The sequence below is a fragment of the Haliotis rufescens genome, unplaced genomic scaffold (assembly GCF_023055435.1).
Source record: "Haliotis rufescens isolate VD_foot unplaced genomic scaffold, xgHalRufe1.0.p SCAF_13, whole genome shotgun sequence".
Classification (NCBI taxonomy): Eukaryota; Metazoa; Mollusca; class Gastropoda; order Lepetellida; family Haliotidae; genus Haliotis; species Haliotis rufescens.
In genome coordinates this window covers 18,047,942-18,075,072 of record NW_025963813.1, presented here as the reverse complement: position 1 = coordinate 18,075,072, position 27,131 = coordinate 18,047,942, and the positions used below count along the sequence as shown (strand labels likewise).

The 27,131-nt window shown below is 41.8% G+C and overlaps 1 protein-coding gene across 6 annotated transcripts in view; it reads right to left on the bottom strand.

Moving 5' to 3' along the window:
* The window catches only part of LOC124132236 (zinc finger protein GLI1-like), a 176,894-nt gene that overhangs the window by 110,211 nt on the left and 39,552 nt on the right, over positions 1-27,131 (bottom strand). Inside the window, exon 1 of one of the 6 annotated variants that reach the window (XM_046496030.2) lies at positions 1,810-2,074. The exons of the other annotated variants lie outside the window; for them this stretch is intronic. The gene's annotated coding sequence lies outside the window, so the exon portion shown is untranslated. Of the gene's footprint in view, positions 1-1,809; positions 2,075-27,131 lie in introns of those variants that run through there. 6 annotated transcript variants of the gene reach the window in all.

Below are 27,131 nucleotides of genomic sequence, written 5' to 3'. Positions count from 1 at the left end.
CAATGTCCATACCTTGCTGCAGGCATGTCAAAGTCAATGTCCATACCTTGCTGCAGGCATGACAAAGTCAATGTCCATACCTTGCTGCAGGCATGTCAAAGTCAATGTCCATACCTTGCTGCAGGATTGTCAAAGTTAATGTCCATACCTTGCTGCAGGCATATCAAAGTCAATGTCCATACCTTGCTGCAGGCATGACAAAGTCAATGTCCATACCTTGCTGCAGGCATGTCAAAGTCAATGTCCATACCTTGCTGCGGGCATGACAAAGTCAATGTCCATACCATGCTGCAGGCATTTCAAAGTCAATGTCCATACCATGCTGCAGGCATGACAAAGTCTATGTCCATACCTTGCTGCAGGCATGACAAATTCAATGTCCATACCTTGCTGCAGGCATATCAAAGTCAATGTCCATACTTTGCTGCAGGATTGTCAAAGTTAATGTCCATACCTTGCTGCAGGCATATCAAAGTCAATGTCCATACCTTGCTGCAGGCATGTCCAAGTCAATGTCCATACCTTGCTGCAGGCATATCAAAGTCAATATCCATAACCTGCTGTAGGCATCACAAAGTCAATGTCCATACCTTGCTGCAGGCATATCAAAGTCAATGTCCATACCTTGCTGCAGGCATATCAAAGTCAATGTCTATAACCTGCTGCAGGCATGAAAAAGTCAATGTCTATAACCTGCTGCAGGTATGTCAAAGTAAATGTCCATAACCTGCTGCAGGCATGTCAAAGTCAATGTCCATATCTTTCTGCACGCATATCAAAGTCAATGTCCATACCTTGCTGCAGGCATGTCAAAGTCAATGTCCATACCTTGCTGCAGGCATGTCAAAGTCAATGTCCATACCTTGCTGCAGGCATGTCCAAGTCAATGTCCATACCTTGCTGCAGGCATGTCAAAGTCAATGTCCATACCTTGCTGCAGGATTGTCAAAGTCAATGTCCATACCTTGCTGCAGGCATATCAAAGTCAATGTCCATACCTTGCTGCAGGCATGTCAAAGTCAATGTCCATACCTTGCTGCAGGCATGACAAAGTCAATGTCCATACCTTGCTGCAGGCATGTCAAAGTCAATGTCCATACCTTGCTGCAGGCATGTCAAAGTCAATGTCCATACCTTGCTGCAGGCATGTCAAAGTCAATGTCCATACCTTGCTGCAGGCATGTCAAAGTCAATGTCCATACCTTGCTGCAGGATTGTCAAAGTTAATGTCCATACCTTGCAGCAGGCATGTCAAAGTCTATGTCCTTACCTTTCTGCAGGCAGGGCAAAGGAAAATATTCTGACAATCATCCAAACAGTCTAAAATTCAAAGCTTTCTGCAATTTCATGTTGGATTAAAAAGGGCCCTTACCTGATCTAAAGGGCCCTTGTCCTTTAACTTTTTCATGACACAATCATTCTGTTTGTGGATATGAAAGATCTACCTTCCTTGTACAGACAGTACATATGACACAGCCTGGTCAGACATATTCTCAAATTAGCAAGTGATCTGGGAATGCACTCCCTACAGAATAATTAGTAAATAAACACCCAGGTTTGCCTATATGGCTGGGGCTTCTTGTCACCACTTGTCTTATTATTATTATCAGGCACTATCCAAGTAGAACAAACAAAATCAATACAAGTAAGAGTTACATAGTGATAGCACACATGGAGCTTGCCTGTGGTATTTAAGAGAACCACATGAGGAAACAATACAGAGTGTGTAACTCATTGAAGCACTTGTAAAATATGAAACACTAGAAAAAATACCATGCCTGTGACCCTTCCCACATCAGGAATAGATACCTTGTTTCAGTAGTCGGTTTCACTGCTGAGACAAACTGCTGTCATCATCACCTTCATCAATCTCATCACCACCATCATCATTATCACAATCACCATCACCATGTGAAGATCGGGTTAGAATAGGTCTTTAGGAACCCATGGGACTATGCTTGTCGTAAGAGGCAACTAATTGAAACGGGTGGTCAGGCTTGCTGACTTGGTTGATGCATGTCACCATATCTCGATTGCGCAGGTCGATGGATTGTCTGTTCCAGACTTGATTATTTACAGATTGAAGTCATATAGCTGGAATATTTTTGAGTGCATCATCATCATCATCATCATCATCATCACCACCATCATTCTTATCCTCCACATGATCATACTAATCAAATCTATGAATCATATTTGAAATAGTTAAGAGGAGTCAGTACAATATAGAACAAACATCACCCTGAAAGTATCAAAAACAAGAAGAAAATATGAAAAACAAACCCAATACATTATAGGAAAGGAATACTAAAGAAGTCAAAATTACATGAAAAAGATGACAATAAATGATTCCAATAAGAGCATGATATTTCAACACTAATGCTTTAAGTTTAGGATAGTCCAACAAGATAAGCTGATGAGAGGTTGTGATAGGCCACAAATAGCACTAGCCATGTCAGGCTGACATAGGTCACTGTGACCTGCGTATGGTAAGGTAAACAACCACAGAATAGGTATCAACATGACTAGAATAGAAACCAGAGATTTCACTTCTATGGGCATGTCTGTAAATTATTAACATTTAACATTTGTTTGATTGTTCACATACAGGTATGAAACAAGCATACAAACACAACTGCCCCACATTTCAAGTCCCTGCAAAGCTAGGTTGTTAGAAGGGGAATAGGTATTCCCAAACTACCACCGTTGATTTCGGACTGGTATCTCTGAACTTATATTTATAATGTATTCATGTGCATACATGTCGCACCCTTTTGTAAATGAGAACCTAAAAAAGTCAAGCTAAACAATAAACCAAGGGATAATTATACATGGGTTATATGACAAAAGTGTCTAAAGAAGAAATGTACTAAACATCATTTACTATCTTCTTTATAATTTTTATAATCTCATAACCAGGAAGTGATATATTCAGGCTTTTATCAAGAATGATCAAAATTGTTACTTTCATAATTAATGCTTGAGTAACCATGGTAATAGAAATTGTTGATAATAACATGTAACATGGTAATAATTACACCTGGACCAATGAAGAGTGAGTGAGAGTTTTCATGAGGAAGTGGAGATTTATATGGAAACTTCAGGAGTACAGACATGGAGCCTGCAGACTCACTGAGACTGGATGAGGCAGACCAATGTGAGTCAAGATGCCAGACTAGCCAAACCAACACACACGAGGTGACACACCAACACACACACGCACACGCATGCACGCACACACACACGAGGGGACACACCAACACACACACGCACGCACACACACACACACGAGGGGACACACCAACACACACACACACACACACACACGAGGGGACACACCAACACACACACGCACACGCATGCACGCACACACTCACACGAGGGGACACACCAACACACAAACGCATGCACACACACACACATGCATGCATGCACACACACACGCGGGGACACACCAACACACACGCGGGGACACACCAACACACACGCATGCACACGCATGCACACACACACACACACGCACATGCATGCACGCACACACACACAAGGGGACACACCAACACACACACGCACATGCACACGCATGCACGCACACACACACGAGGGGACACACCAACACCAACACACACACGCACACTCATGCACGCACACACACACGAGGGGACACACCAACACACACACGCATGCATGCACACACACACAAGGGGATACACCAACACACACGCGCACACGCATGCACGCACACACACACGAGGGGACACACCAACACACACACACACACATGCACGCACACACACACGAGGGGACACACCAACACACACACGCACACGCATGCACGCACACACACACGAGGGGACAAACCAACACACACGCACGCACGCATGCACGCACACACACGAGGGGACACACCAACACACACGCACATGCATGCACACACACACACACGAGGGGACACACCAACACACACGAGGGGACACACCAACACACACACACGCATGCATGCACGCACACACACACGAGGGGACACACCAACACACACGAGGGGACACACCAACACACACACACGCATGCACGCACACACACACGAGGGGACACACCAACACACACGCATGCACGCACACACACACGAGGGGACACACCAACACACACACACACACGCATGCACGCACACACACACGAGGGGACACACCAACACACGCACGCACGCATACACGTACACACACACAAGGGGACACACTAACACACACGAGGGACACACCAACACACACACATGCAGGCACACACACACGCATGCACGCACACACACACACGAGGGACACACCAACACACGCATTCACGCACACACACACGAGGGGACACACCAACACACACACGCACACGCGGGGACACACCAACACACACGAGGGGACACACCAACACACACACGCACACGCGGGGACACACCAACACACACGAGGGGACACACCAACACACACACGCACACGCGGGGACACACCAACACACACGTGGGGACACACCAACACACACACATGCACACACACGCACATGCATGCACGCACACACACACGAGGGGACACACCAACACACACACAGGGACACACCAACACACACGCGGGGACACACCAACACACACGCGGGGACACACCAACACACACGCGGGGACACACCAACACACACGCGGGGACACACCAACACACACGAGGGGACACACCAACACACACACAGGGACACACCAACACACACGAGGGACACACCAACACATGCACGCACGCACATGCACTCACACTCACACTCACACACGAGGGACGACACCAACTCACACACACAAGGGAGACACCAGCTCTCTCTCTCACAGGTAGTGTAAAGGGGACTACACAGTGTATGGTTGTGTCGGGCCCCAAGGGACCCCTGTGTGCACATGTCATGGGCGACATCCTGAAAGTGTGCTCTGGAGCATGACTACACGGTGTGATCAGTAGCGCCTCTCACATAAACTGCAATAAAAGGCCGGAGAGTGAGACATGCATACACACGTCATGTGTAAAACAGTAGGTACACCTGAAGGCAGAAACTATGTACAACAGACAAAGACCGATATATTACATAACCACGGTAACATTAAATCATACTGTTTTATCCTCAGTCTATGTCATTAAACTTGTGAAAAATGTGCCAACCTGTACAAGTTGTATGCCCCTGTTTCAAATAAATTAGACACATAAAAACCGACCTTCGGAGTTTCCAGGTTAGGGCAAAGTGACCTGGGTGATTTCAATCTCATATTAAAGAAAGAAGATAATTAAAATGAATATTGGATGGAACATATATGTCTATTGTCCTACAAACAAATGCCTACAAAACAAGACTATGCATGTTTCAAAATCCAATTTCATCATGAGACAGGTCTTCGGCATGTGATGCAATGTGTTTTACCTATTGACATACTGCTAACTGTACTGGAAGAGTGCATGCAGCTCAATACCAGACTGTTGGTGGACGAGATGTAGATCAGCAGCAACCACCACGCCAGTTATATGTCATCATGCTCTCTGGCCAGATAAATAAATAAAATCAATTTGTGTGGACTGTGAAAGACTCATTTTTAAAATTTTCTGTGAATATATATTATGATGTGTGTTCTAAAATCAGAGACTTTCAAAGGCGGCGTATGAAACATCAGACTGTCAATTATAGCAAGTTTTATTCAAGCTGTGCAAACAACACTTTCACACAATTGGTGATCCTTGGGGCAGGGGTGGTGTGGGACGTGGGGTTGGTGTGGGATGTGTGGGGGGTGCGGTGGGGTTTGGGTTATTTAAAAATAAAAACTGAAAAAAAATGGTTTTACAAAATCAAGATAATTGTTTGGTGGCCATGTTAGATTTCCTAATAAAATATGTTCTGTCAAAGGTTTTTTTATTGACCTCTTGAAGCTTGAACCAAAACAATATTCTGTCGCTAGCAAACACCCTGGGCACTCTCGAAATAGCAAAGGTCTGTCCCTTAACAATTAACGACTCCCCTTAAACTGATATTTTGTTTCTCACACATGGCATTACACCTCAAGTCGGCCTCCTTTCAGAACATTCATTCTCTACAGAGGGGCGGGATGTGGCCATAGTTTTCTGTCAGCAGTATTCCATCTCTATCACGCCTGAGTCGGGCAATGCCATTTTCCAAGGCATCTTTCCAAAACTATTACATATTGTTTCCTGAAGTTTCAATGCGGTGAGAACTCAGTATTCCTCTCTCAGGAAAGACAACACTCTACAGTCATAACAATAAGCATGTCATCAGTTTAATTGTCTTGGTAAAAGTTTTCGAGTACCCGGTCAGGTGGCTACTGAGTAGGAACCAGGTATCAACAGGACTACGAGGACCCATGATTTGTCAAGCGATATATATATAGAATCTCACCCAAGTGTCTTTGATATCAAATATTTAAGCGCCCCGCTCAAATAAGTGCCCACGGCGATATTTGTTAACATATCAGCAAGTGAACAATCCCAATTAGCACTCCTTCCGATTGATCAATGTACACAAGACTTATTTATTTGTGTATAATACGTACTTGTGTGTTATATGCACCCTTAATTATGGGCAATTAAATTCTGGAAAATATATCTGTCGTGTATAATATGCACAGACTTTTCTTTTGTAACATTTCAGGCTGTTAGCTTAAACCACGAAATTTGCGATCTTTCAACTGTTTTTTTCTCACTAAAATTATATTCTTCTAAGAGCCCCCTATTTCTAATTTTGAGAACGCCCTGGGCTCTTATACATCGAATACGGTAAATCAAATGAAGAGCTGACATAATTTAGTATAATGTCTAGTTACATATTTAGACACTTCAACGTGATCGATAATTATCAGTCTCAAATTAAGGCTGTGAGCAATGGAAGAAGAATATTGACCAAATGGAATCCTGTTATTACATTGCAGAATTGAAGAGATTGCAGACAGTAATGCTAGCAACTTGTACACACTGAAATGTTATAGAAAAACATAAATGTTCTTAAGATGCAGGTACAAGAAACGTACATCCAGGCGTCACTTTGAGCTATGTTGTTTCAGTGCCGCTCTCGCGATCCAGACCTTTAGCCCCGACATGTGGCCTTGAACTTTGACCAGTGGCGATATATATGAAATTACTTCTGTTGAGAGTGATGATATCAGTTTATCATAACTCAGCTCAGATAGGGGATTTATTTGACGGATAGATTGGACTCTCTCACTGTCAATAATATAGTAAAGACAAATATTCATTGATAGCTGTGACTGCATATTACCATGGCAAAATTTACATCTTAAAATAATTCTGCAAGAGTGGGTCAAAACATACTTACAAAATGAAACAGAAATTGCGACCAAATATGTTTTCATTTCTAAACAAAACACTTCTAAAATGACAACAATATTGAAATTCATCTAATCCTTTGTAAACTGTTTCTTACCTCAGTTTTGTGGCAAATAGACAGAGGAGTACTTGCACTGCGAGCACATTTCTCTTGCTGACAAAGATTCAAGATAAATTCATGCCTTGCGCTTTGCTGATTTATTTCAGTTAAAATAAAACCAAAAAACCTGCAATGAACAGTGTCCAATAGGTCATGAAAAACCTGGTTCAGGTGGATCTACAAACAAGGGCTCATATTTTGCATCAGAACAGGTGGTGAATGAAGTCTTACAGTGTATGCTCATATATAGCATCTGACCTGACAGTACAGTCTTCTATGTCACCTTCCTAACATGGCAGCCTGCAGGGTCAATCTGACCTGACAATACAGTCTTCTATGTCACCTTCCTGACATGACAGCCTGCAGGGTCAATCTGACCTGACAATACAGTCTTCTATGTCACCTTCCTGACATGACAGCCTGCAGGGTCAATCTGACCTGACAGTACAGTCTTCTATATCACCTTCCTAACATGGCAGCCTGCAGGGTCAATCTGACCTGACAATACAGTCTTCTATGTCACCTTCCTGACATGACAGCCTGCAGGGTCAATCTGACTGGACAGTACAGTCTTCCATGTCACCTTCCTAACATGGCAGCCTGCAGGGTCAATCTGACCTGACAATACAGTCTTCTATGTCACCTCTCTAACAAGACGACCTACAAGGTCAATCTGACCTGCCAGTACAGTCTTCTATGTCACCTTACTAACATGGCAGCCTGCAGGGTCAATCTGACCTGACAGTACAATCTTCTATGTCACCTGTCTAACAAGACAACCTACAAGGTCAATCTGACCTGCCAGTACAGTCTTCTATGTCACCTTACTAACATGGCAGCCTGCAGGGTCAATCTGACCTGACAGTACAGTCTTCTATGTCACCTTCCTAACATGGCAGCCTGCAGGGTCAATCTGACCTGACAGTACAGTCTTCTATGTCACCTTACTAACATGGCAGCCTGCAGGGTCAATCTGACCTGACAGTACAGTCTTCTATGTCACCTTCCTAACATGGCAGCCTGCAGGGTCAATCTGACCTGACAGTACAGCTTCTATGTCACCTTCCTGACATGGCAGCCTGCAGGGTCAATCTGACTGGACAGTACAGTTTTCTATGTCACCTCTCTAACAAGACGACCTATAAGGTCTTCTATGTCACCTTCCTGACATGGCAGCCTGCAGGGTCAATCTGACCTGACAGTACAGTCTTCTATGTCACCTCTCTAACAAGATGACCTTCAAGGTCAATCTGACCTGACAGTCACCTCTCTCCTCTCACACAAGTCACCTCTCTCACAAGACGACCTACAAGGTCAATCTGACCTGACAGTACAGTCTTCTATGTCACCTCTCTAACAAGACAACCTACAAGGTCAATCTGACTGGACAGTATGTCACCTCTCTCACAAGACGACCTACAAGGTCAATCTGACCTGACAGTACAGTCTTCTATGTCACCTCTCTCACAAGACGACCTACAAGGTCAATCTGACCTGACAGTATGTCACCTCTCTAACAAGATGACCTTCAAGGTCAATCTGACCTGACAGTACAGTCTTCTATGTCACCTCTCTAACAAGACAACCTACAAGGTCAATCTGACCTGACAGTAGAGTCTTCTATGTCACCTCTCTAACTAGACGACCTACAAGGTCAATCTGACCTGACAGTACAGTCTTCTATGTCACTTCTCTAACAAGACGACCTACAAGGTCAATCTGACCTGACAGTATGTCACCTCTCTCACAAGACGACCTACAAGGTCAATCTGACCTGACAGTACAGTCTTCTATGTCACCTCTCTCACAAGAAGACCTACAAGGTCAATCTGACCTGACAGTACAGTCTTCTATGTCACCTCTCTAACAAGACGACCTGACCTGACAGGATGGCAGCCTGCACTGAACTGGACACACACCTACCCATACATGCTACACTGGACACACACCTACCCGACACTGGACAGACACCTACCCCACACTGGACAGACACCTACCCGACACTGGACAGACACCTACCCTACACTGGACAGACACCTACCCTACACTGGACAGACACCTACCCTACACTGGACAGACACCTACCCTACACTGGACAGAAACCTACCCTACACTGGACAGACACCTACCCATACATGCTACAATGGACAGACACCTACCTGACACTGGACAGACACCTACCCTACACTGGACAGACACCTACCCTACACTGGGCAGACACCTACCCTACACTGGACAGACACCTACCCATACATGCTACACTGGACAGACACCTACCCTACACTGGACAGTCACCTACCCATACATGCTACACTGGACAGACACCTACCCGACACTGGACAGACACCTACCCTACACTGGACAGACACCTACCCTACACTGGACAGACACCTACCCATACATGCTACACTGGACAGACACCTACCCTACACTGGGCAGACACCTACCCATACATGCTACACTGGGCAGACACCTACCCTACACTGGACAGACACCTACCCTACACTGGACAGACACCTACCCATACATGCTGCAGTGGACAGACACCTTCCCTACACTGGACAGACACCTACCCTACACTGGACAGACACCTACCCTACACTGGAAAGACACCTACCCTACACTGGACAGACACCTACCCTACACTGGACAGACACCTACCCTACACTGGACAGACACCTACCCTACACTGGGCAGACACCTTCCCTACACTGGACAGACACCTACCCATACATGCTATAGTGGACAGACACCTACCCGACAGAGGACACACACCTACCTATTCATACCACACTGGACAGACATGTAGCCATATATTCAAACATGACACAGACACCTACACACCCCGCGAGACTTCACACAGGCTATCAATGTAACTGTTGATTTAAATTCACTTATTCATTTGTTTCTCAATCAGATACGAAATATCTAACAATTCTTGACAAAATATGGTACATCACATGCCTCATGCAACTCATGGTGTTGGCGTTCCTAAAGAGTCTTTTGTCATGCATGCTGGTCACACCTGGCGTTCAAACCGAGACTATCGGTCTTCTGGAGGACAAAAATCACAGAAAAATCGGTCAAAACTTGCACTAACTGTAGCTGTGTTGTATGTGCCTGTGCACTGTGGACAAAGTCACAAAGAAACAGCAGGCATTTCCTATCCCCAAACTGACCGGGGAACAATTGGGGACATGACAACAATCCAAACACAACACATTTGTCCAGCACCCACAGGAAAAAATAATGACACCTACATTCATTATTATTCAAATAAAATATGTGACACTGATGGCTTCACTGATTGGTTCAAAATATTAACTTTGTACCATTCAGTGCTTGTCTTGCATGTCCTGGCAACAGAATGCCCTGAATGGGCCCCAAACGTATGTTTCATACAACTCTAGTCTCATCATCCAAGCAAGTGTGAAAACAATCAAAGACAACTTTGCAAAAACCAACAATCAAAAAATCAAATTGGTTCTTTGGCTGTCAAAAGCTCATCGAAACGTAGGTGAATAAACATTAAATTTACGCTTACAATATTTTCCTTTTTTCATAATCCTACTTGTTTCTTGTCATATTGATAACTCCATAACACAAGAAATTAAATTTGTCTTGCCCTCAATTTAATGATTATTAAAGTCCCCTCGGTCCTGGGTTATTTGTTAAAAAAGCAACTGCCTGCCCTGATTCTGTTGCTGAAAGAAATACTTGAGACTGAACGTGTGTAGGCCACACTTACAAGAACACTTGTTTATGATTACTGTAACAAATACTTGTGACTGAACTTGTGTAGGCCACACTTACAAAACTCTTGTTTATGAATACTGTAACAAATTCTTGAGACTGAACTTGTGTAGGCCACACTTACAAGAACACTTGTTTATGACTACTGTAACAAGTACTTGAGACTGAACTTGTGTAGGCCACACTTACAAGAACACTTGTTTATGAATACTGTAACAAATACTTGAGACTGAACTTGTGTAGGCCACACTTACAAGAACACTTGTTTATGATTACTGTAACAAATACTTGTGACTGAACTTGTGTAGGCTGCACTTACAAAAACGCTTGTTTATGATTACTGTAACAAATACTTGTGACTGAATGTGTGTAGGCCACACTTACAAGAACGCTTGTTTATGATTACTGTAACAAATACTTGAGACTGAACCTGTGTAGGCCACACTTACAAGAACGCTTGTTTATGATTACTGTAACAAATACTTGAGACTGAACTTGTGTAGGCCGCACTTACAAGAACGCTTGTTTATGATTACTGTAACAAATACTTGTGACTGAATGTGTGTAAGCCACACTTACAAGAACGCTTGTTTATGATTACTGTAACAAATACTTGTGACTGAATGTGTGTAGGCCACACTTACAAGAACGTTTGTTTATGATTACTGTAACAAATACTTGAGACTGAACTTGTGTAGGCCACACTTACAAGAACTCTTGTTTATGATTACTGTAACAAATACTTGAGACTGAGCTTGTGTAGGCCGCACTTACAAAAACTCTTGTTTATGATTACTGTAACAAATACTTGAGACTGAACTTGTGTAGGCCACACTTACAAGAACGCTTGTTTATGAATACTGTAACAAGTACTTGAGACTGAACTTGTGTAGGCTGCACTTACAAGAACGCTTGTTTATGATTACTGTAACAAATACTTGAGACTGAACCTGTGTAGGCCGCACTTACAAGAACGCTTGTTTATGATTACTGTAACAAATACTTGAGACTGAACTTGTGTAGGCCACACTTACAAGAACGCTTGTTTATGATAACTGTAACAAATATTGTGACTGAACATGTGTAGGCCGCACTTACTGTGTTTTCAACTCCTGTACTAAGCAATACTGTGTTTTCATGTCCTGTCATTTGCTATGCATTAATATGTTTTCATGTCCAGTACTAAGCAGTACTGTGTTTTCATGTCCTGTACTAAGCAGTACTGTGTTTTCATGTCCTGTACTAAGCAGTACTGTGTTTTCATGTCCTGTACTAAGCAGTGCTGTGTTTTCATGTCCTGTACTAAGCAGTACTGTGTTTTCATGTCCTGTACTAAGCAGTACTGTGTTTTCATGTCCTGTACCAAGCAGTACTGTGTTTTCATGTCCTGTACTAAGCAGTACTGTGTTTTCATGTCCTGTACTAAGCAGTGCTGTGTTTTCATGTCCTGTACTAAGCAGTACTGTGTTTTCATGTCCTGTACCAAGCAGTACTGTGTTTTCATGTCCTGTACTAAGCAGTACTGTGTTTTCATGTCCTGTACTAAGGGGTACTGTGTTTTCATGTCCTGTACTAAGCAGTACTGTGTTTTCATGTCCTGTACCAAGCAGTACTGTGTTTTCATGTCCTGTACTAAGCAGTACTGTGTTTTCATGTCCTGTACTAAGCAGTACTGTGTTTTCATGTCCTGTACTAAGCAGTACTGTGTTTTCATGTCCTGTACCAAGCAGTACTGTGTTTTCATGTCCTGTACTAAGCGGTACTGTGTTTTCATGTCCTGTACTAAGGGGTACTGTGTTTTCATGTCCTGTACTAAGCAGTGCTGTGTTTTCATGTCCTGTACTAAGCAGTACTGTGTTTTCATGTCCTGTACTAAGCAGTACTGTGTTTTCATGTCCTGTACTAAGCAGTACTGTGTTTTCATGTCCTGTACTAAGCAGTACTGTGTTTTCATGTCATTTACTAAGCAGTACTGTGTTTTGATGTCCTGTACTAAGCAGTACTGTGTTTTCATGTCCTGTACTAAGCAGTACTGTGTTTTGATGTCCTGTACTAAGCGGTACTGTGTTTTCATGTCCTGTACTAAGCAATACTGTGTTTTCATGTCCTGTACTAAGCAGTACTGTGTTTTCATGTCCTGTACCAAGCAGTACTGTGTTTTCATGTCCTGTACTAAGCGGTACTGTGTTTTCATGTCCTGTACTAAGCAGTACTGTGTTTTCATGTCCTGTACTAAGCAGTACTGTGTTTTCATGTCATTTACTAAGCAGTACTGTGTTTTGATGTCCTGTACTAAGCAGTACTGTGTTTTCATGTCCTGTACTAAGCAGTACTGTGTTTTCATGTCCTGTACTAAGCAGTACTGTGTTTTCATGTCCTGTACTAAGCAGTACTGTGTTTTCATGTCCTGTACTAAGGGGTACTGTGTTTTCATGTCCTGTACTAAGCTGTACTGTGTTTTCATGTCCTGTACTAAGCAGTACTGTGTTTTGATGTCCTGTACTAAGCGGTACTGTGTTTTCATGTCCTGTACTAAGCAGTACTGTGTTTTCATGTCCTGTACTAAGCAGTACTGTGTTTTCATGTCCTGTACCAAGCAGTACTGTGTTTTCATGTCCTGTACTAAGCGGTACTGTGTTTTCATGTCCTGTACCAAGCAGTACTGTGTTTTCATGTCCTGTACCAAGCAGTACTGTGTTTTCATGTCCTGTACTAAGCTGTACTGTGTTTTCATGTCCTGTACTAAGCAGTACTGTGTTTTGATGTCCTGTACTAAGCGGTACTGTGTTTTCATGTCCTGTACTAAGCAGTACTGTGTTTTCATGTCCTGTACTAAGCAGTACTGTGTTTTCATGTCCTGTACTAAGGGGTACTGTGTTTTCATGTCCTGTACTAAGCAGTACTGTGTTTTCATGTCATTTACTAAGCAGTACTGTGTTTTCATGTCCTGTACTAAGCAGTACTGTGTTTTCATGTCCTGTACTAAGCAGTACTGTGTTTTCATGTCCTGTACTAAGCAGTACTGTGTTTTCATGTCCTGTACTAAGCAGTACTGTGTTTTCATGTCCTGTACTAAGCAGTACTGTGTTTTCATGTCCTGTACCAAGCAGTACTGTGTTTTCATGTCCTGTACTAAGCGGTACTGTGTTTTCATGTCCTGTACTAAGCAGTACTGTGTTTTCATGTCCTGTACTAAGCAGTACTGTGTTTTCATGTCCTGTACCAAGCAGTACTGTGTTTTCATGTCCTGTACTAAGCAGTACTGTGTTTTCATGTCCTGTACTAAGGGGTACTGTGTTTTCATATCCTGTACTAAGCAGTACTGTGTTTTCATATCCTGTACTAAGGGGTACTGTGTTTTCATATCCTGTACCAAGCAGTACTGTGTTTTCATGTCCTGTACCAAGCAGTACTGTGTTTTCATGTCCTGTACTAAGGGGTACTGTGTTTTCATATCCTGTACTAAGCAGTACTGTGTTTTCATATCCTGTACTAAGGGGTACTGTGTTTTCATATCCTGTACTAAGCAGTACTGTGTTTTCATGTCCTGTACTAAGCAGTACTGTGTTTTCATGTCCTGTACTAAGGGGTACTGTGTTTTCATGTCCTGTACTAAGCAGTACTGTGTTTTCATGTCATTTACTAAGCAGTACTGTGTTTTCATGTCCTGTACCAAGCAGTACTGTGTTTTCATGTCCTGTACTAAGCAGTACTGTGTTTTCATGTCCTGTACTAAGCAGTACTGTGTTTTCATGTCCTGTACTAAGCAGTGCTGTGTTTTCATGTCCTGTACTAAGCAGTACTGTGTTTTCATGTCCTGTACTAAGCAGTACTGTGTTTTCATGTCCTGTACTAAGCAGTACTGTGTTTTCATGTCCTGTACTAAGCAGTACTGTGTTTTCATGTCATTTACTAAGCAGTACTGTGTTTTCATGTCATGTCATCTGCTATGAAGTAATATGTTTTGATGTAAGACTGACATGAATGCTTGGTTGGTCACAGTTCAGTTAGTAGACTTCCAGACATATCAATAAACATTGATGCCATTCATGCTTGGATTCAATGACATCAGCTGTGAGCTCTGACCTGAATCGTGATGGCCCGAAAGGTCAGTCAGGTCACAGCGTGCAAATCCTTCCCTTAAGGCCGTAAAGTTAGAATGTCCACTACAGCAACACTTCAGTGGACAACACACACACTCCACTGGAGATACAACTAAGGTTGTAAAGTTAGAGGTGAGGTGAGGTGAAATGGGGTTTAACGTCGCGTCCAAGATTATTGCACTTATATAGCAACGTGCATGTACTTGTGTGTGTTTGTATGGCTGCTTGTACTAGTCTGGACTGATGCCGATTTATAGTGCTAGCTCACTGAGCACAAGTACCATCTTTTAAAGTCTTTTGGAATGACGTGGTCAGGGATCGAACCCCGGACCTTCCGCTCTCCAGTCGGACGGTCTACCTTAGACCATGGAGGCGGTCGGTAAAGTTAGAATGTCCACTACAGCAACACTCCACTGTGGGTAAACTCATCAACAAGCTACACGTCAGTCCTGTTTATTTGCATTTGCCAGAGATACTTCTATGTCTACTCACTGCCAAGATAAACGTGAATACCATACATGTTAGTTAATATGTGAAGAATTACTCACATTCAAGAGATATTAGATTGGTTTGATGCACAAACAAACATACTGTTATGTTGCGTGAACAGATGCACAAGAACGCATCACATGTGATGTCATAGATCCATATGACTCAAGATGCACCATTTGCCTTGTGCAGGATTAGCGTGTAAAGTTTGAAAATCATGTGCAGCATATCATCATAAGAATAAAGAGACCCTGTGGTAACACTTGACTGATTGTAGCTTTGTCATTATGTGTCACACATTGGAAACATCTCCTCTTTACGTCCATACTTCTCTATGTTTCTACGGTTCTCATTTCTTTTGGCGGCGAGTATATTTACATCATTTGAGATTTAGTTTTTTTAAGTTTTCCCTTTACGCTATTTGGCAGTTTTATCTCACAGTTTTTCAAATCCATAGAAACCAGACTGCGCAGAAAAATAAAACAAATAATTAAATATGCCTGCATGTATCTATTGGTCTGTTGCTTTTGGTTCCAGTCGATCAATCTGCAGACAATAACATGCTACCCAATTGTAACTGGTTGCGTGGCTACACGACAGTCTGCATATACCAGAGGCATTACACGGCAACAGCTGAGATGTTTTTTCACCAGGGAGAGCCGCTCCATTGGCCAGCCAATCCACAGTCATGCATTGGAGCATAGAAACATTGTGAGCAGGGTTTGGGCGAACACTAATAACTAATATTATCATACCTCCAAGTCAAAATGATGAGATCTGATTGGTCCACGTGATCTTGATAAATTGCGACATATCCCGCATTTTCCAAGTCAATGAAAGTCACGTGACATAGCACAAGTTAACCTTAGCTCAATCAAACAGCTATTTTCTATCAAATTTGAATTCATTTTAATTCTTTTACAATGTCATATTAAAAAATGTTGGTAAGAGAACTTCTTGTTTGCAGCATCACTCAGGGTATATTGGGTTTTATGTGTCCCAAATCAGGTTTCATACTAAGAGCCGGATATTGAGCCCTGAAGACACAAACACTCTGTCTTAATGAAATAAACAGCAGTGGGTGGTGTTTGTCTGGTGTGTGAGGGGTTGGGGACTTGAGAGGCTCTGGGTCCCTCCAGAGGGCGGTTCACAGCTTTAGAGACACTGATGTTCACAAGCCTATACCCAGGGTCAGCTTATACCCAGGGTCAGCTTATACCCAGGGTCAGCATATACCCAGGGTCAGCTTATACCCAGGGTCAGCTTATACCCAGGGTCAGCTTATACCCAGGGTCAGCATATGCCCAGGGTCAGCATATACCCAGGGTCGGCTTTTACCCAGGGTCAGCATATACCCAGGGTCAGCTTATACCCAGGGTCAGCTTATACCCAGGGTCAGCTTATACCCAGGGTCAGCATATACCCAGGGTCAGCATATACCCAGGGTCGGCTTATACCCAGGGTCAGCTTATACCCAGGGTCAGCATATACCCAGGGTCGGCTTATACCCAGGGTCAGCATATACCCAGGGTCAGCTTATTACCCAGGGTCACCACATACCCAGGGTCAGCTTATACCCAGGGTCAGCATATACCCAGGGTCAGCATATACCCAGGGTCAGCATATACCCAGTGTCAGCTTATACCCAGGGTCAGCATATACCCAGGGTCAGCATATACCCAGGGTCAGCTGATACCCAGGGTCAGCTGATACCCAGGGTCAGCATATACCCACGGTCAACAAGGATGAAAAAACACTTAATTCTAAATCAACAAACTACAAACCCCATGCCAATCCTCTCATAACCATTGCTAATTCAAAAGTGTAAGATTTAATTATGTCATGGTAAAAAGGATAAAAACACAAAAAATTCAACGTTTTTGCCCAAATGAAATGTATATTTGAAGTGAACAATGAAACCTTCTACACTATTCAGCTTCATATTCAATTTAACAAACTTTTACATTGAAAACACAGAACAGTTATCACCTTGACAGATTGCCAAGTCTGATATGTCAATCTATCAATACGTTTTTTTGTCATATACAAACTTAGCTATTCATACGAACAATAATGTGTTTTATCAGTGGTCTAACATTTTGGTTAATTAAACCCATATATTGCTTTACCTGACTTCATTAAACATGATATATATCTGATGTTGACAGTATTTTATAATAAAATAAATATTGTTTGAGCTGTCCAAATAACATCAGATATGATGATTGAATGAGCAACATTTTTGGTACAAGCTGTGCACTGTACAATACCGAGTACCCATGCCGGGGCATCTGATGAATACTGGCTGTATTGTCACAAGAGCTTTGATTAATATAACAATATCAATCAGAAGATAAAAATGTAATTAAAAGATTTTTTTAGTGATAAGACTTGGCCTGGAAGCTAGCATCCCACTGTCAGTGTCAAGACAGTTCACTGGTAATATCATTTGTATATACATACACTGATGGACTCAACTACATAGACTTGCACTTGTCTCTAGGGCAATAATTATAACTTCTTTGACAGGCATTTAGAAGTTGGAGTATTAAATAAGGATAAGAATTTATGGATGAACAACTTCTTTATTACAATAAGAGCAACGTTTCGGTGTAGTGACTTGCTTGATAACGGTATTAGAACCTACACCGAAATGTTGCTCTTAATTGTAATAAAGAAGTTGTTCATCCATAAATTCGTATCCTTACACAATAATTATAAGTTTAAAGCATAAGTTCTAGGCTATGTAAATAATAAGAAAGAAGAAATAAACGAGTGGGAGTTGTTTAATCATACACCAAAAGACTGCAGGGAGAATAAACCATGAGTCGTTTATTTCTTATATGAGATATAGAGAATCTCACCTGAGTGTCTGTTGATACCAAATATATCAATGAGTGTTGATATATTTCATATCAAAAGACACAATCATTCTTCCAACTTTTTTCAATTATGAGAAAGTATTAAGCAGTGTCATAAGTGTAAAAAGTACTGCTAACAGCTTCAGTAGCAGAGCCATTAGTGATGTCATTTCATTGTGATGTCATGGTAACCAATGATGTGACAATGGTCTGCAAAGCATTGTGATGCAAGTTCATTGCAGCGATATCTACAATGTAGATAATGCTTGTTATTACCCACATGGTGAACATACAGGTGGTAAGACACTAAATCTGTACATCACACGTGTGTCGTACAAGGCTGACCTTGTTTTATTCGTTTTGATTGGATATATGTGACCTGAAGGAATCTCACGAAAGCGAGAGATCGACATGTACACACACTTTATAAAACCAAACAAGATCGTCATACGCACTAAATTAGCTTTGCATTCTATATTATAGTCTGGAAGTTTATTTAAGGTACCAGCGTTTACTACAATATCTGAAAAACTATTGGACCTACTCCAGTCAAAGTTGGTATGAGATTATTAAACAGTCATACATAACTGGATATTACATTTAAAGACAACCGGTGCATGAATAAAAAATCTGTCTATTTAGCTATCACTATATTTCATCAACAACCAGACCTGTTCGTCACGGGTGGAACGAGCATTCATTGTAACAGCCATCTGCATAATGCTACCCCTGCGTCACAGGGCCATATGACACAGTTGAACCAATCAACACAACTCGAAAGGTTGCACGGGAATCACGCTCGCACGAATACGGTGTTAGCGTTGGGCGTCTCAAGCAGTTATTTAATAATATTTATCCAATTATTTTTTAATTCTTTTTCAGGTCAGTGTTATTGTAGTAAACGTCGGTACCTTAAATTAACTCCCAGACTATAGTTATGCATAAAGCTACAGGAGACATTATATAATCCAGCCATATCCATATGCAATGTCTACTCATGGATCAAGGGTCCCAATGAGCGTAACGAACCTGATGCGACTTTCAATTTGATTGAACGTAAAAGGATAAGTGTGGTGAAATGAAGTCAGTTGAAACTATCTGGACAGATACTTAGACTTACGTTTAATGCTCCAGTGTTGCAGTTTGAAGTGTATTTTGTGACGACCAGATCACTAAAAGTGAACATTACAGATACAAGTCATTCGAAGACTCCGTAGAAGCGTTTTGATTATGTGGCCCAAAACATCCCAAATGTGAACAATAACATTTTCCCTATCTCTAGCTTAAAACGCTGTAAAGATCTTGGTTGTCTTTCCTAATTCCAGTGGTGACCTTGCCCTTCGTTCGAAGCTGTCACTGACATGCGAGCAGACTTGAGTTTGTTGAATTTCACGCCTTTAGTATAGGGTGGTACAGTTACCATTAATGTCTTTGGCGAACACTCTGATGTCCCCAGTGTCAAGCCTGAAAGTATACCCCCCTTTCAAAGTATACCTGGGTAGATTTTTGGAGTTCCCAGATTATACGCTAGGGTAGATTCTTGGAGCTCACAGAAACTCGTGAACTTTCTATGGTATTTGACCTCGCTTTTGCTCAGTCAGATACCATAGAAAGTCCATTCGTTTCGTAAAAATGGTATCTAATGAGAATGAGTGTGGTATTTTCTATATCTCACCCAAGCATATCTCCTGTGGGAGCCAGTTTTGGATGATAAATCGACATTATGTATGACCTGTTTAAGGATACTGTTAAATGTTAAAAGCTTCCATTATAATTACCTCTATTTCAGAAATGATGACTCCCTCTATAGAATCTGATCTTGGTAATGTACAAGTCCATTTTATGAACAGGTAGGTTAATTTTGGTATTTTTTTCGCATATTCTCACAATCCTCACGTTGATTGTCTGTACCTTTTTTCCTAATACAGATTGTCATATCTCTCCCACTGGTAGATGCGATCAATTGGCCACTGCATTCATCTGCGTAACCCAGCTAAATCTAGACACTTCCTTCTAAAAAATAACTTCGTCCAATATATGATGTCATCAAGTTGGTTGCGAGCATGTTCGAATTTCAGAAATGACGTCATGATAGTACAATATTTTATTGTTAATAAACCATGCTTCATTCTTCATTGTTCTTTGCAATTTATCGTGTAGCTGTGGCATATAAATAAGTCAAGGATACCAAGTAGTGAAGGGTACTGTAAACCTGGAAAGTCTAAGGACAATAGGGTCATTCTTGTGTCTATATTGACAAGAGGACGTACCACGGACTGAGTGACAGTATGTTATTAGAGGCCCACGGGACGTGAGGGATTATATATTTAATCTGACTGATTTGACAATATGGGGAAGGGACTAAAAAAAATATGCCGCACTCCAGTTTTTGTTTGTTGTTGATCTTAAATAACTACTGTGAGTGTGTGTCACTCACAGTTTTTGCAGTACTTTCCTGCTCGCAAAACTTTTCAAATTTACAGGATTTGAGGTTTAAAGTGCATTGCAATATCTTAGGATGCACAAGGCTGTATTGTGATACATATCACAATATATAGTATAATTCTAAAGTTTCAATTCAGAAGTACACTCATGACTAGGGGTGTGCAAAATAACTACGGTATTCGACGTAATAAGCGCCCCACTCTAATAAGCACCCAAGGCGATATTTGCTAATATATTTGCTAGTGAACAATCCCAATTAGCACCCTTTCCGATTGATCAATGTACACAAGACTTATTTATTCGCTTATAATACGCACTCGTGTGTTATATGTCAGGCTGTCAGCATAAACCACGAAATTTATCTTTCAACTGTTTTTTTTCACCAAAAGAATATTCTAATAAGAGCCCCCTATTTCTAATTTTGAGAGCGCCCTGGGCACTTATTACGTCGAATAGAGTAGTCTACTATATCGCAATACAACCCTTGCATATTGATATTTTCCAATACAGCCACAGAAGAATCTCCAAATGGTGGTGCAATACACCACCCCTACTTACATCAGACTGCAATATTTGCTTTAGGAATTTTGCCAAGCGTTTGTTTTAGACTGAAGTCATCAACACTTTGGCTTTGCCTTTCATATTTGAAACAACTGACCACACCGCCATCTTGGGGCCACGGGTGTTGATGGCAAAAGTTTACGAATGCACATTGACATTAGGTAGATCACTGAGAATTAACTTCTATCTTCGCAAGCTTGCATTTTGGCATTACAGAAACACTTCGGAGGTATTTGGCAAGTGTATAACATTAAAAACATGATAAAATCACTAATTGAAAACACCCAATATACAGAGCATTAAAAAATGATATTGTGATATTAAACGTGGAAAGTATGAACCTCAGTTTTCCGATATACCAGTAATCCCACCCACTTTTAATGCAGGGTTCGAACTTAACACTAGCCAGGGGCTAGTACAAATTCTAAATTTCGCCAGTGTTTTAACATTACAAGAGAATTTTTATCTTTACCCAAGCTAGTAAAGCTTTTGAGTTTTGTCTGACCCTCTAACAGCAACACAGGGTGGGTTGTGTGGTGGTTCGGAGGTCCTTAATCCAAATTTAACAGGAGGGGGACACTAACTTCCATGTGATCGTCTATGGATGCAATGAAGAAAAATTTCAAAACTTTTTATTCTGTTCCAATTTCATTTTACAGTTGCGCAAATAACACATAAAGTTAAGAAGAGAGTTAATGACAGCTTGACCAGTACTTGTTGAAATATCCAATATCAAAATTAACATTTTTCAGATGCAATAATGATGGCCCACTTGCATGAAGTACTTTCCAACATTCACGGATACGAAAATGAAGCAACGAAACTGACTGCCCCAAATTCCGCTTTGAAACATGGATTGTGATTGGATGAGTGAGTGAGTGAGTGAGTGAGTATTGTTTTACGCCGCTTTTAGCAATATTCCAGCAATATCACGGCGGGGGACACCAGAAATGGGCTTCACACATTGTACCCATGTCGGGAATCGAACCTTGGTCTTCGGGGTAACGAACGAACGAACGCTTTAAACACTAGGCTACCCGACCGCCCTGTGATTGGATGACAATACTGTCGTAAATAGGATCGGAACAACCTCTCTCATTGCAGATGCAATAATGATGGCTCACTTGCATGAAGTACTTTCCAACATTCACGGATATGAAAATTCCGCTTTGAAACTGACTGCCCAAAATTCTGTTTGAAACATGGATTGTGATTGGATGAGTTAGTGAGTATTGTTTTACGCCGCTTTTAGCAATATTCCAGCAATATCACGGCGGGGGACACCAGAAATGGGCTTCACACATTGTACCCATGTCGGGAATCGAACCCGGGTCTTCGGCGTAACGAACGAACGAACGAACGCTTTAACCACTAGGCTACCCGACCGCCCTGTGATTGGATGACAATACTGTCGTAAATAGGATCGGAACAACCTCTCTCATTGCAGATGCAATAATGATGGCTCACTTGCATGAAGTACTTTCCGACATTCACGGATAAGAAAATGAAGCACCGAAACTGACTGCCCCAAATTCTGCTTTGAAACATGGATTGTGATTGGATGACAATACTGTCGTAAATAGGATCGGAACAACCTCTCTAATTGCCTGCTTTAAAAAAGTGCCTTCAGTGATTTTAATGTTGTATGTTTATTTATTGGAATTATTTTATGAATTTGTGAAGACTGCATTCAATCACATTGGTCATGCATTACAAAACTGAAAATGCATGAGAGATCGTATTTATAAGGGAATAATCACCTGCTTAATAATAACTTTGTGGGAATGCTCAGTGATAATGTGTGAATCCCGTGTTAATGTGGACTATATTTCATTTTATTCCTTGCCCGTTGAAGATACCAGTGTTTAATAACAACAAGATGGTATAACACAGTGTTTAAAACCAAAGCACGTGCTTATGTACTGCGGGAATGAGTTACACAAACAAATATTGAAAACTCTCAACATCGTTGGGCTCATTCAATGACATTCTGTGTAGAGGTGATAGATCACTGAGAGGAGCTTATGCACACTCGATGACCCAAGCAACCCAGTTGCTAGGCTGACATCACATGGTATTGTTTCACACCTCTAACTTGCAAAACAATTTCATAAATTACGTCACAGGGTATTGTGATGTGACTGTAAATTTTTGGGTGCAGGGCCCCATTCCACAAAGCGATCTAAATGTGGTGTGATACTACATCAATATGTGTCAACTTTTTACATTTGAAGTATTATTTTGTTAAACATAATTGGATTATGCTGTTAATCTCATAGATGTCTGCGTATTTACACATGACAGTTAAACTTTAAAATGTTATAAATGGCAAGTAATAAATAAAATACTAAACTCACTTGTCAGAACCAGAACTATTCACTTGTTTTAATGAAATTCTATTACACAGGAGGTGGTTTAGTATTCTATATATTTGTGTTAATGTGATAACACACATGTATCACACACCTCAGTCACACAGTTGGGTCACACATCTCAGTCACACAGTTGTATCACACACCTCAGTCACACAGTTAATCACACACCTCAGTCACACAGTTGGGTCACACACCTCAGTCACACAGTTGGGTCACACACCTCAGTCACACAGTTGTATCACACACCTCAGTCACACAGTTGTATCACACACCTCAGTCACACACCTCAGTCAAACAGTTGGGTCACACACCTCAGTCACACAGTTGTATTACACACCTCAGTCACACAGTTGTATCACACACCTCAGTCACACAGTTGTATCACACACCTCAGTCACACAGTTGGGTCACACACCTCAGTCACACAGTTGGGTCACACACCTCAGTCACACAGTTGTATCACACACCTCAGTCACACAGTTGTATCACACACCTCAGTCACACAGTTGTATTACACACCTCAGTCACACAGTTGTATCACACACCTCAGTCACACAGTTGTATCACATACCTCAGTCACACAGTTGGGTCACACACCTCAGTCACACAGTTGTATTACAAACCTCAGTCACACAGTTGTATCACACACCTCAGTCACACAGTTGTATCACACACCTCAGTCACACAGCTTGGTCACACAGTTGGGTCACACACCTCAGTCACACAGTTGGGTCACACACCTCAGTCACACAGTTGTATCACACACCTCAGTCACACAGTTGGGTCACACACCTCAGTCACACAGTTGTATCACACACCTCAGTCACACAGTTGTATCACACACCTGTCACACAGTTGTATCACACACCTCAGTCACACACTAATACAAGCATTGTTTAACTGCTTCTTGTTTCAAATCAAGGCTATTCCTTACTTACATCTCTGTCTCAAGACATGCAAGAATATGTTTCCCAAAACAAAAGATAAGCAGCCCAATTGAGAAATGTCTTGTGGAAATCAACTGAGCATCTTCCAGTGTCACTAAATTCTACTTGAGACGTCATCCGCAACCAGTCAAGGGAAGACACAGACACAGACCTATCCAGTTCCTCTCTGTTTGCAAATACCTACTAAACAGCATAGATCAGCAGCTCTCAAATTACATTTATCAGGGCACAGTCAGCCAATGACTGCTAATGTCTTTTCCTACAGTTCCTGGGCTGATAATGTCTCCTGCAGACATGAAGCTGATGTTGCAAGGCAGATGACAAGACCAGTCCTCACAATGATGCTGTTACCACAGAGCTGCAGATGGACAACTGATAAGCGCTTGAGTCGGGGGATTGTGAGATTTTCCTGATTTACCCATCTGTGAACTAGAGGTGGGTTGAGCTTGCAACTTATAACTGAAACTATGACAGAAGGTATACTCACCAAACTGGATGTTAGAAATTGTGCATTTTTGTTTGTTCACACCCCAATTTTCATATAGCAATGATAGTGCTATGATTGTCTGGGACCTCAAAGCAAGAAGAAGGGTCCTTTTATCTGTCAGAGACTTTAAGCTAGAGGGACGGTCCTCTTGTCTGAGATTCATAGCCAGAGGAACTGTCCTCTTGTCTGAGACTTTTAGCCAGAGGAACTGTCCTCTTGTCTGAGACTTTTAGCCAGAGGAACTGTCCTCTTGTCTGAGACTTTTAGCCAGAGGAACTGTCCTCTTGTCTGAGACTCATAGCCAGAGGAATGTTCCTACTGTCCTGAGACTTCTTGCCAGAGGACGGACCCCTTGTCTGAGACTTATCAAGTTAAAAATATTTCCTTAAAAATCCCAAACTATCAAAATTCAGCAGTTCACCTCTAGACCTATCTATGGTTCATTTGCCGTTCTTTTTTCGCTCCCATCTAAAGGTGCATCCTGTCACACAGCTGGCACCAAATTCCACATATTGAAGAAAGGTAGATAAACCATGGTGCCTTTTTGTTTGAGATTAAATTCTTGTGAAAAAATAAGACCCATATAATCAAGTTATTGCATTCAAAAACCTTTGAACTTTTGTTTTTTAAATTTCTGAAGATACCATACTTTTGGTTAATTTGATTCATCATCAAACAGAGCATGATTATTTGCTTCAGTTTTGTGTGAATGTCTCCTTTAATATTGCTGTTTTTGCTTGTTATCTGCAACTGGTTGAGATAAAACAATCATAAAAATGTTCAGACAGATTCCATAACTTGCAAACAGGAGATAGTCTGTGATAACAGTAGATTTAAACAGTAATCTGTGTTCAAAGATCAAGATCAATCCAGGTCAAGTATCAAATTAAAAAGAAAATTGAATGCAATGTCCAATATGATGCTCAACCAAATTTGCACACGGTGGACTGAACAATGGCGGCCATGATGAAATTCAGGTCTGAAATGTAAGGCTCGTCGTGGGACCATCATTGTGTCTGCAGAGAAATTATCCATTTTGTTATTTTTCTAGATTCAATGTATTAAGTCCAAAGTTAAAGACTGGGGAAAGGATATCAAAGGCCTGACAGAGGCCAAACGCCAAATGCTTGACATCAGAGGACCCCAGAGGCTGGATGAGATGCCAGAGGCCTGACACCGGATGCTGGACGCCAGAGGCCTGATCCCTGAGGCAGGACACCAGAGGCCTGACCCCAGAGACCTGACCCCCGAGGCCAAGCCCCAGAGGCCTGACCCCAAAGGCCAGACACTAGAGGTTCTACTACACCAAATCAGAACCAGTTTGGACAGTGCGGTTTTCGTAGGGAGCCTTCAGTGCAGATCGAGAGATATCTGCAGGCTGTGATTGGAGGATATTCTGTAAGATTTTTATGACTTTCAAATGTACATCCATCCAGTTATTAAAACTGGTTATATTTAGTACTGTCTTTTTCAACATGATGACTTATGCTGAATGTGACCACAGCTATTTTCAAGTAGGTGACATTTGGTGCGAAACTGGGGGTGGTGTGTTTAGCTTCCTGTACTCGGAAAAGGAGCTGGCTAAGCTAGTCATTTTTTATGTTTTTATTGCTGCTCTAAGGCCAAACTGTGCACACACGTACAGATAG